Source organism: Zootermopsis nevadensis, unplaced genomic scaffold (genome assembly GCF_977971745.1).
Source record: "Zootermopsis nevadensis isolate Lab colony 2312 unplaced genomic scaffold, Znev_1.0 Znev_ptg000061l, whole genome shotgun sequence".
Classification (NCBI taxonomy): Eukaryota; Metazoa; Arthropoda; class Insecta; order Blattodea; family Termopsidae; genus Zootermopsis; species Zootermopsis nevadensis.
The window spans coordinates 683,214-695,447 of record NW_028259192.1 but is presented as its reverse complement, the minus strand read 5'-3'; the positions used below and the strand labels follow the sequence as shown (position 1 = coordinate 695,447).

The following is a 12,234-nucleotide window of genomic DNA, read 5'->3' as shown; positions in this document are numbered from 1 at the left end:
TATTCCGACAACAATTTTGTTTCTATTTATTATCTCCACCCGCCTGTCTCATTCAAGTTGTATCTCCACTGCTGATCATCTTCGAAAAACAAATTTGAGTATTCAACAACAGAGCACCGAAACCAATTGTGAAAAAGACAGCTTTCATGTCGACCCTCCTTGCACATGCGTAGAGTCTTTTACGCTTCGTAACACCGAGAAGTGTCAATTACATTCTTCCTCGCCACGACTGGTAATTACGTCGTCCATTTTACTGCCAGCGCTGTCCACTCGTAGCGGCACGCCCATGAACTAGAGTGCTCAATAACACGGTCGCAGTTCAAGGAGGTCGTGTGTTTGGAGAACTGGCTGAAACCGTGATTGCGCACTGGACTTCTGACAGGAGGACGGTTGGAACTGGCGGGCTCTTGGTGTCAGCAGTGTTGCTGACAGTCACCAAAAGGCGTCAATAACGTATCTGATTAACTTCCGTCTATTTAAAGCAGAAACAAAGTTCTCGTCGAGTTGGTCTCTAGCCAACTTCAGCATCGCATTTGAAAGTAAAAGGTCACTGGTTCAAATCTCGACCAGGAGACCGGTTGGTTTTCTATACGGTTTTCCTTCAACTCAGCCCCCCCGAACTGATTATTGGCAGCCGTCCGCCATGTCCGACGCCATAATGACTTGAGAAGTTGTTAACTTCCGTTAGATAAACTGAGAACACGATTAAAACATCTCATTTGCTGATAACACTCGCGATAGCTAAACCGCCTTGAAGAGGATGTCGCGGAGAATTGGAGAGACAGAAAACCTCCATGAAGCAAAGTTCATCTTGAGAAGCTGATCGTCGCTAACCTGGTCAAGACGCTTTCCACCTTCTAAGAGTTCTGCTTAAACATTCCGACTCAATTAGTTAAAAATCAACTTTAATATTAACCTCGAATTCAGTCCCATATCTAATCGATTCCCCTCAGCTGTGCCGTGAGTCGAGAAAGAATCATGTTCTGCCTGGATCTCGCACAGACCCGCATTTCTGGGTCGAACATTTCATTCATCTGCTCCCCGAGTCAAATGAATTTGTCACACAAATTTCGTGACAAATGCACAACAGCCAGTCCATCGATCAACGGCCGTCAGACTTAAAGTGCTTCAACTGTTCACGTCAGTGGCGTTAACTTCCTTTCTTGCGACAAGAACAGGCTCACTCTCTCCGAAACCACGTCTAACTAACGCGCAGTGCGTTCGTACAATTGCACTGCGGGCTTATTGCAACGAATGCAACAAGTGTTTGTCTGTCCGTCCAGAGGGTGGAACACATTAACCACTGGCCGGATCTCCGTTATATTTACAAAAGAGTGAACGTCGCGAATCTGTATTTGGTTCGTGTCTGTCACAGAGAACCTTTACTTAAATGGCGCTTAAGTTCGAAAGAACTTAGCGTGAAAAATGCTGTACACTTGGTCATAGCTTAAACTGTGGATCTAATTAAGCCATACAAATTTAATTTAATTTTTTTTTTTGAGTAGAGTATATTTAAGGCAGTACAATGAAAAATAATTGTTACTGTGCAAAGTAAAAAGCTTAGCATCAGCATTTTAAGTGATATTTCAGCCACTGAGGGCGTCGAGTACGAAAATCGTTCAGGCGTTCGCCCTGCTGACGCCTTGACATGCGCCCTCCATATCAACCCTCGAATAACCTCGGGGTGTGGGGAAGGAGCACAGCTTAAGGTCTAAAACTCTCACCAACATCTTGATAAGGAACATGACTACAGGCCTATGTCAATTTAAAGTTCATAACGAAGTTGGACCCCCCCCCCCAAAAAAAAAAAAGAGTCTAAGACCACGGTTCCTGATGCCACTGTGAAAGGAAGACAGGAAAACTGACCTCAACGGTGGCCTGCAAAAGAATTGTAGAAGGAAAGTTCTTATTCACGTGCTTCGAGTGTAGTGAGGATTATCCTTTTTTCTCCTTCGTGACTTCATAACTTTTTCCATTAAAAAGTTACAGAATGCAAACTGTGATTAATTTCATGGCCAGACTGTCTTTCAATACTGTCACAAAATGCAATGACTGCATCGGTCACCACATTCTTTCGTTTCGACAGAAAGGCAAAATACATAAGACGTCACGAACGGGCCCCATTCTTCACCGAATGACTGTCTTCTGGGTCGAGTCGCTATGCAGGATGGCATAACTTTAGTTTGAAAGGTGTTACGATCTGAATCTTTCGCGATTACCAAAATTAATAAGTCTTCTCGGGTTATCGGCTGGTTAAAATCAACTCCGTCCCCATCATCAGGTGCTTCAAATCTCAGACGTACACAGCCATGAACAAGAAGCAGGTTCATCACTGCCCAAAGGGCACTCTAAAAGTACTTCATATTTCATGTCGTAATCACGTGGCAGCGAACACTGAAAATCTTTGACCGAGAAAACGCATTGTAAAAAATAACGTGTCAGGTCGAATTATTGACAATCAGATTTAACAGCAATAATAATTCAATTCCTTTGTTAGAGGGAACGACCTGTGACAGGCAAACACATAAACAAATAAAAAAAGTAAAGACAAAACTGAACAGAATGCGCATAATCGATCTACAAACTCTCGTATCGAGAAACTGTCCCCAAATGGGACAATTTTTTAACAGTGTGTCCAAAAATCTGAATTTCTTTTGCAGCAATGACGCGCCTAGCTGAAGGCCTCTGTCTTAGCGGACAGTAGATGACTGATGATGATGATGATGATGATAGCAGCAGCTCGTGCAAGCTATTATGACAATTACGAACAACGTAATTTCGACAAGGGAAGGAAATGGTCGATTTATTTTCGAAAACTTTGTTTTTAAAAAGAGCGAAGAAATTCGCGCAAGAGCAGAGAGGCGTAGGTAAAAATAAAACAACATCGCTCAGCGCAGAGTTAGTGTCGGCATATTTCAAGGCGACGACGAGCATGAACCGTGCGAGTAGGCCCTACGCCCTCCAAAGCACTGGGCGCAGCTTTCCTTGTAACACGAGACACGTGCGCCTTCCGCTGTTGCCAAAGACCGCGGAATAAAAGCAGCCTAAGTGACAAGTTTTCCGACACATCGAAAAATACACTGACGTCCAGCTGTTGAAGCCGAGGGTTAAACTATCCTACAGCCGCCGCCACGAACGCGGAGGAACATCACCGCGCGGCTCAAACTTACCAGCACAGCGTTTCTAGCTTTGTCACACTGCGAGTTCTGAGCTGTCTTCACTCTCGTGTGCCCCCGATCTGTTCACGTTCCTACATTGTACGACATTGCTGTGGCCTTGGGGGCATTAAATTTGTAATGCCACTAAATCCTATCGCTGGACACGGCACGATCATGGACAACTCAGTGGACCCGCGCTTCGAGTCACAACCCCAGCTATTCCTCGGGAATATCAAATATATATTACGCCTCGACCTCGGCGACAGCGATGACTGAGCCTTCTCAACCCGACCACCTGAGATTTTGTCCCTAGTCATGGTCTCTGACCACTCTGTCTCCATTCCATCCGATAAGTACCTACACGGTGCCTGAAATAAAGACCACTCATATGGAAACCTTCATTTTGTTCCCGAATATAGAACAGCAACTAATTTGGATGATGTAAGTGAGAAAAGACGAGAAACTTCATGATTTTACCTAATGTTATCAGGACAGTGATATTTGATGGGCTGAACATGTAGATGGGGCAGGGTAAACTAAGAATAAGAACAGAATTTTCGTCGGAAAACGACCTGAAAACTCGGAAAGCCGAGAAGGTGTGAAGATACTTCATAAGACTAATAATCATAGGAAAGCAGGTTGTGAATATGGGCGGTGAGTGAAGTGACCCAGGGTCATGTTCAGTGGCGACCTTCAGTATTAACGGTGAACATCCAGGAGTCTACAGCCCACTGTGGGAGTCTGGCCATGTTGGAGCACTCTGCTAAGCTATCTTATCTCACATGGAAAGGGGGGGTGCGCTCGGTGGGCCCATATATCATCGCTAGATTGTTCAAATATGTCAACCCAAATACCTTATATAATGGTGCTTCAAAGTCTGTACCCGCAAAATGAACTCTGTGCTCATCAAACCCACAGCGTCGATGAAACATTCCCGGGCCAGTGGCCACCTAACCTAAACGAGCTTTTCGTGGGACCCGGTAGACCGAGCTTTCCTGATGTGTCCAAATGCCTCCAGCTATATCTGGTGATTGCAAAAACCTCGACAGACGACGGATGTAGTCGAAAATTAACAAACCAGTAACATATTCAGTGATGAAATCCGCTCACTGACGATGATGTGTCAAACAAATCTCATACAAACTGTAGTTGATACGGCGCCGCTAAATAACATGTGAATACACAGACGCATCTTATGGCGTTGGCGGACCGCCGGCTGAGATTTTAGCTGCAGGTTCGTCGTGGTCCAGCAAGAAGCCGCCAGCTATCATTTCTAGTTTGTCTCTTAACGCAGACCACGAGCGAGTTGGCCTCAACCCCGAAACGAGTCCAGTGGACCAAACAATGTTACCAACTAGAAAAAGACAAAGAAGAACAGTACTTAGCATATGGGCTACTTGGCACGCGGCCACCTTGGCAAGCGCTGCCCCCCCCCCCTTCTCTTGTTCTGCCCCGACAGTAACTGGAGCGCGGCCCTCGGACTGACTTCCAAATAGAAAGGCGTCTAAGAGAGGCCACCCACGCCTTCTAAATCCAATCGACAGGAACTGAACTTTATACTACGACAGATCGCTTAACAGTGATTTCTCAACTGTTTTGCTCTGAATTAGCCCTAAATGAGGGCTTCTAACGAGAAATGGAAAGGACTTAGAAGCGATCGTGGTCTATTTTAAGGCAATCTTCCAGTATTCACGGAGAGAGGTAGAGAACAGACAAAATGCTTCAGAAAATTGCATTCGGTCTCTGGATTGTGTGTGTGTGTGTTCTACCCGAACTTCAGGACGACCGTGATACCGGAATAATGTTATCTGAAAGACGAGAGTACGAATTCGGTCCATCAATGGATAAGGTCGTCAGTATGTTAGCAACGTGGCAGTTTTAGCACAAGAACGTCGTGTTCAAAGTTCACGACACAGAAACACGCACCGAAGGTCACAACGCCAGTGTAAGACGAATTCCGATGAATTTGTACGACCAAAGTTGAACATCTGAAAGCTCACTGGGGACGACGCCCCCGAGTAGGAACTGTCCGCCCTTTGAGGAAGCGAAAAATTAAACATCGTGGTCACAAGAGCTCGCCGCCGGTCCCTACATGAGCCAGATTAATCCAGTTCATTTGCTGCCATTCTCACTCCTTTTTAACATAAATTTAGTATTTTTCTCCCATCTACACGTGCGTCGTGTGTCCTTCAGAAATTTCAACCAAAAAAACGTATGTTATGACTAAAACATGGTCACGGCGCGGGGCGTGAACCCAAAGACAATTGGACCATCAGCAAGTGATGAGCGCATGTTCGTAAGGAGATGCTTGTTCTTCAGCGACAAACTGGTCCATCCTGTATCAAGATCAGGCACCACAAAAATAAGACACCTGAAGCAGAGCCAAGTATCGAATGCAGGAGCAAGTCATCTTCTCGTCTCCTGTCTCCTGTGCCCTCCTCTGCTGCCAGTTTACTTATTTAACGACGCTGTCATTACTGCAGGGATCATGCAATGCGGATTAAGACAGGAAGACGGTGATAAGTGGAAGCAGGTTTATGGATTTTGAAGCAGACGTCGTGGACCACTTAAAAACTCAAGGTAATTTCCCTACCCCCCCCGGAAAGTCTGAGGAAAACAAGTGAAACTCAAGTTAGTCGATTACGTCACCACAGAAGCGCTTCCAGAACAAAAGAGCAGAGAGATGGCGCAACGCTAACCTGCTCTGCTTCATATTTGTCTCATTAGGTTAGGTTAGGTTATGTTAGGTTAGGTTATGTAAGGTTAGGTTAGGTTAGGTTAGGTTAGGTTAGGTTAGGTTAGGTTAGGTTAGGTTATGTAAGGTTAGGTTAGGTTAGGTTAGGTTAGGTTAGGTTAGTTTATGTTAGGTTAGGTTAGGTTAGGTTAGTTTAGGTTAGTTTAGGTTAGGTTAGCATTTCTGTCTGTCACCTATACAGGTAATCTTACTGCCCCATGCATTACGCAACAGTTTTATTTTTTAATTTACTGATTCTTATTTCAGTATTGCACTTAATTGTCACCCTTTATTCTAGAAAGTTTCGTCTTTTCTTGTTTGATCTAAAACCGTAAAAATAAAAAAAGGCGAAATTTGAGGTTCTCACGTGAGTGAAGGCATCGATGCTGATCTCCTGGGTTCTAACGCCGTGGGGTCTTGAGGCACATAACCGACGCATCGGGGAAGATGGCTGAAAATGGTCAGTACGTGTCTCTCCGATACTTCGGTATCCACTTACGGATCTACATGACGTAAACACCGAGACGTCCATTTCGACTTAAAAGGTAAAGAACTGCTATTGTACGCTTTCGTTCATGAGTGTGATTAAGGACGTCTGAGAATTTGAAAACTGACGCGGACAGAGAACCGCATAATGAAGAGCTTTATGACTGGTAATCTTCCACAGACATTGTTAGCTGCATGGGGGGGGGGGGGGTGGAGACGAGAAACGCGCACAATGTTATCCAAATCTGTGACGGAAGAGACCAAGGCGTTGGTGAGAGAATAATATTAAAATGTATCACAGGGCATGTGGGTGACGACTAAATTCATCTGCCTTAGGTTACGAACCAGTGACGTAGGCTGGGGCATAACTTGAAGAACAGTAAGTAAGTTCTTAGATAATTCTCCTCGTGGTTTCTTCCGGGCTGTACGCGACTTCGTTGAGATGCCAAGCCGCCAGGAGCGCGTATGTTGAGTCCCTTTTGCTGAAAGTTTCTCAATTTATTTTTAACTTTTTCAACAAAAGAACGGAGATAGAGATTCAGGCGAATGGAAGGGAGAAGGCAAAAACCTGGTGAAGTTCCAAATGAAACCAGAACATTGAAAAAAGAAAATCCACTGTGGATTGAAGAGGGTGGGGGGGGGGAGGGCTCGTCTAGAATTGCTTCCTCCTCGCTGTCATACTTTCGCGTTTTTTTATCACACATATTACTGCATTCTCTGTTCCTGCGTTCTTTTTTCCGACTGTTCTGTCTCTTATTTTCATTCCTTACAGCAGCCTGACGTCCTTCACTGTTTCCACATGTGAATTCTGAATTTCGCCTATTCATAACAGAAGCAATAATAAATATGACAACGTTCCAACTTGCTGCTACACCCCGAGGGCTCGGGAACAAGTTCCGGTTTCAAAACACGAGGGCTCCGTTTCCGTGACAGAATTTCAGCCCTGCTCAGCTCGTAAGTTAACAGCGGTCTGCCAAATACAGGTACGAGATGAAACGGTGGTTATGCTGAAGTTAAAGGATACGCATGGTTTATTTCAAGGAAATCTGCAGAGAGACAATTGGCGCTTCAACGGAAAGTCTCGTCGCATTGTCGACGTATTTTGTGTACGCAACCACAAAATCATTTCTGGGAAGATGTGATGTTACTTCGGACCGCAACCGAATGCAAGGCCAACTCTCTATTCAAGAAAATTTACAGGATAAACCCATACAAAACATCAAGGTGACTTGTACCAGGTTACACCACGCTGCAACCCAGAAGACAGCCATCAACTTTAAAAAAATAGTTTCCACAAGTTTAGATTCAGGAAATGCAAAGAAGTTAAGTATAAAATCTGTAATTTTTAATCAGTGTTTAATATATAAAAAAAACAAAACATGGCTCCAGGTATCTAGGTACTGTGCCGCAAAAACAAACTACATTTTAAAAGTCATTAAATCGTCTTTGTGTCCGCTTCACGCCCTCAATCTCTGGCAATTTTCTTGCTGAACTAAGAACCTCGCCCCTTCCTGCTCCTGCTACAACGCCAAGCCCTAACTAAGATTGACAGCGAGGCTAATCTTAAGGAAGGTGAGTTCAAGTGATTTCACTTTACATATTTATGAACGACTTTCTGAATCTTCCCTTGCAGAAAGCAGTTTATAAAAACTGACGGGCACGCTTTGTCATGGCAACGGCAATCAAAGCAATGCATCAACTGTAAAAAAAAAGTACATTCACGTTGAAGGTTTTTTGTCTTTAGTAAATTAATATACATATATAGGGTATTTAATAATTAATTCAATGTGTTACGTCATGCACAGTCCTCTGGCACAACGAACAAACTGTACCCAGATTCGAATTAAGGACCGTGAGAGACTGTAGTGAAATCCCCAGTACCAAAATACAGCAGAGGAGAAAAGATTAAGAATGAATGCAATACATTCGTCTCCCGTTACTGTTACGTGCATATTATGAGGTTGTGGGACGGACTGTACACGCAGGCTTAAATGGCAGGAAGGAAACAAAATTTGTTTTTTTGGGTCGTCTTGGTACGCAAATATAAATAGACACGAACATAACAGGTTAGTTCTCTGGTAAGCGGATGGTTCAACACCACTAATCAGGACGCAGCCAAGGGAACCACTCATCTCCCATCTTAAGACCCTCGGAATCCAAGTTCAAGTTGCGTCCTGTTTAATCTCGCACTTCCAAACGAGTGCCCGAAGCGAGGCTTCGGTTGTGTGAAGACTGACAATTCTGCGGCACTCGCACATTGAAGACTAGCGGAATGATAAGCCCCGAACTTCCAAGTGTCTTCACGCGAAGATAAACCATTTGGCCTCCCGTAAGTGTGAGCACTTACACTGGTGCGCTGCAAAGAGACTTTTGCTCTTGGAGTTGTGATGCCGGTTTACTGCGTTAGTAACCTACTGAGCCACGTGTCGTCACAGTCTATAAAAACGTTGCCGTTTTACCTGAAAGCTCGAAAAACAACAACTTCGTTCTATTATATGTTCAAATATTCAGGAGGAACTGAACAGCGGAAAGGCACAACGCTACGGCCATATGCTTCATGTATCAAACCAAAGCTCCGTCAACTTCCTGAGTTTCGAAAGTTTACGGCCGTCAGAGAATGTTCGCGCAAAGTATTCTCAGGTCTCGACTGCCAGCCGTATTAGCCGATATTCTGATACACGTCTCAGATTTCCTCAATATCGCGTTAATAGCACGGGTTTGTCTTATTTGCGTATGCAACCCGCAAATTCCTCTGCCTCTCCTTCCAGTTCCCTGCCAGTGACGACCTCTCTCTCTCTCGCTGAATAACCTATCACTAACAAACAACGTGGTTCGCTGATCCCTCATATAGGCCTATCCATCGTCCCTCTCGTTCACACTGCTGGTGGTAATTGCGCCGGAGGTCATGGAAAGATCACAGCAAAACCTTAAATGCCATCACAATTTTCATAATTGTGAGAAAATTAAGGCCATTCCTGCTAAGTGGTCTTGTGCGAGAGAGGAGTTGGCCCGCATTGGTAGTTTATTAAAACGCTTTGTGATAATCACGTGCCGTAATTGGAATAAATTTGTGCCTAGAAGCATGTTTACAGGTCGAAGTAATTGATTGCGTCATTGTAATGACTTCATCAGTCCTTCACTATGTAGAGTTGGTAGGCTGGTAAAATAATGTGATCGGATGCGTTTTCTTTTTAATAAACACTGAAATGTCTTTCTAAACTAAACTCTGTTCCGGTAACAATATTCTGCTTTTGGACATAATATCACAATTATATACATCGAATGGAAATCTCGTGATCGACTCTCTTGAAATAAAATTGTTAATCAGGTGGACTGCGACGACGACCCAGAGACAACTCGGGCGATGAGGAAGTAAGAGAAGTGAAGAAGACTTTATAAAGGGAAACGCCTAGGCCTACATGAGAAAATGAAAATAAAGCTGATATATGAAAAATATAACGTGACAACAAAGAATAGTTAATTCATGACAGAGCTTAAGGAGGAATTTTGTTTATGCGGTGATGAATTTATATGTCTCATTGCAAGATAGACAGTTCTAACATAATTACTGTAAGTTCAAACTCATAGATGTCCGACAAACAAGAATGCATCAGATAAGGATACAGACAATGAAGAAGTTTTTTTGTCAAAAGGTGAGTTCTTTGTGCAAGACGGTCTTTAGGCGCACTTACTGCTGGTTGTTTGATTCCGCCAGAGACGTCACTGCCTTCGCAGCAAAAAATTCTTTCTTTTTCCTCCGTGGCATCCCAACAATTACTCCATTCACACACAGAAGAAGGCAATGGCAAACCACTTCTGGATCATCTGCCAAGAACGTATATGAACAGGTCCCAGTCCGAGAAAAGGATGGAAGGATCCTGTTCATATGGACCTGTCGTCAGACAGAACACTAAATAATAATAAGATGAGGTGGTCTAGCGGTTAGAACGCTGACCTTGTAATCCTGGGGGTCTCGGGTTCGATTCCCGGCGGTGCCCGAATTTATAACTTGTGTTGGGCAAGGCCGTGGTCTAGGCAACACGGAGTTTTCCTCCGTGGCATCCCAACAATTACTCCATTCACACACAGAAGAAGGCAATGGCAAACCACTTCTGGATCATCTGCCAAGAACGTATATGAACAGGTCCCAGTCCGAGAAAAGGATGGAAGGATCCTGTTCATATGGACCTGTCCTCAGACAGAACACTAATAATAATAAAAAATAAATGACCGATACGAGCAAAAATTAAATTCGCCGTAAAATTGTTAGACTTCTCAGTACCAAGTTTCGGAGAAAACCTTCAGTACTTTTCGGTATTCGCCACGCGCACACGCAAAGCCGACCTCCCTCTCCTGCGTTCATTAAACGCACTTTGCGCAAGGAACACACGTCTTAATAAATCGATCCCGACGATTTCTTCGCTGGCAGAGCAGATGACCATCGGCGTGCCGTCTCTGTCTTGCGACCACAGTGTGCACAGAATCCATCTTGTACACGGAAAAGGGACACATGTACTTTAACGGAGAACTTCATTTTCCGAACATTCTTAAAACGACCAGTTACTACACCAGGCTTACCTAATTTTGTTAATTACTGAAAGCGGCCTATTTTAAGGCAACTGTATGAAGGGACACACAACTACCGTCAGCGTTCTCAGCTTCGACCCTGGAGCAAGCGATCACCTTTAACCCCGTCTTGCGTAAATAAACAACGCAGTTCCATTTCATTTGTATCAATCAGAGCAAATCTTCCGCCTTTCCAGCCGTTCAACCTGTCGTCTGAAGTGTGCTTGCCGCTGTTGCTATGACAGCAATTATGTATCCTTAACGCCGGTCAGCTCTCACGACGTGACCACAAGAACGCGTCGACTTCTTCCGGCAGTTTTTAGGCTACTCAACGACCATGTTTTAGTTCTCTGCACTCACAACATAAGCGTCCAAACGCAGATACTGTTTAGAGGTTATTCTTATATTTGCATGCGAACGTAATGTCCCGAAATATGGAGAACGTTTGTTTTTACTGTCACCTGCTTCAACGAACAAATACGCTGCAAACCCTTCTGTTTAATCTGCGCACACAGACACAAATACAAATTGCTATACGCTACTTTATTCGGATTTCATTTGTTCATACAGGTTCATAAAAACTGGAGGCGGCATGTATTTCTGCGCAGCGATATTTTGTTTTGTTTTGTTCTGCCGTGTTGTTTTGGAGCAGCGTTGCACAAACAATCGGGGAAATTCACTCCGATCCTAATTGGTTGACCCATTGAAACTTTGACAATGTCTGCCAGACACCACAAACGCGCGCGAAAATTTAATTCGTTCGCTGGATCACAGAGAACTAGAAAGGACATTGCACTGGAGAGGCAAATTTCATTGACATCAGTAAAACCTCTGGAAGATTAACAGTTCCTCGTTCTCTTGTGGCCTACGCTTGAACGGGATTCGTTAACATCTGTTTATAAATTTACTAAAGGTACCCCGTATAAGTGGACGTGCCAAAGCTTAGCACGTAATCGAATCTCCGTGTAGCAATTTTTAAATTTATGAACGACTGTTAGTTGCAACGCCGTTGGACAGAGGGCAGCGGCGATGGGACGTCTTTGGAGCGGGCAGACACTTCCACGTCGAAGCACGAACTGAGGTGTGAGAGTTCGGGCAAGGTACACACTTTGACCTTACAGCGACACGTTTAAGTTCAGAACAGATCTGTTATGTTTGTAACAGCATCATCTCCGACCTACTGGGCTACTGCTCGAAACACAAAATAGTCTCTGATCGAGATGTATGTCCGTCCATGTCTTCTGGGAAGATCTGGGCGACTCATATCTGAACCGGATAAGAAAACCAACT

At 44.2% G+C, this 12,234-nt stretch overlaps 1 protein-coding gene across 4 annotated transcripts in view; it reads right to left on the bottom strand.

Moving 5' to 3' along the window:
• Nucleotides 1-12,234, bottom strand: part of LOC110836787 (uncharacterized) — a 648,071-nt gene that overhangs the window by 506,222 nt on the left and 129,615 nt on the right. The window lies entirely within an intron of this gene.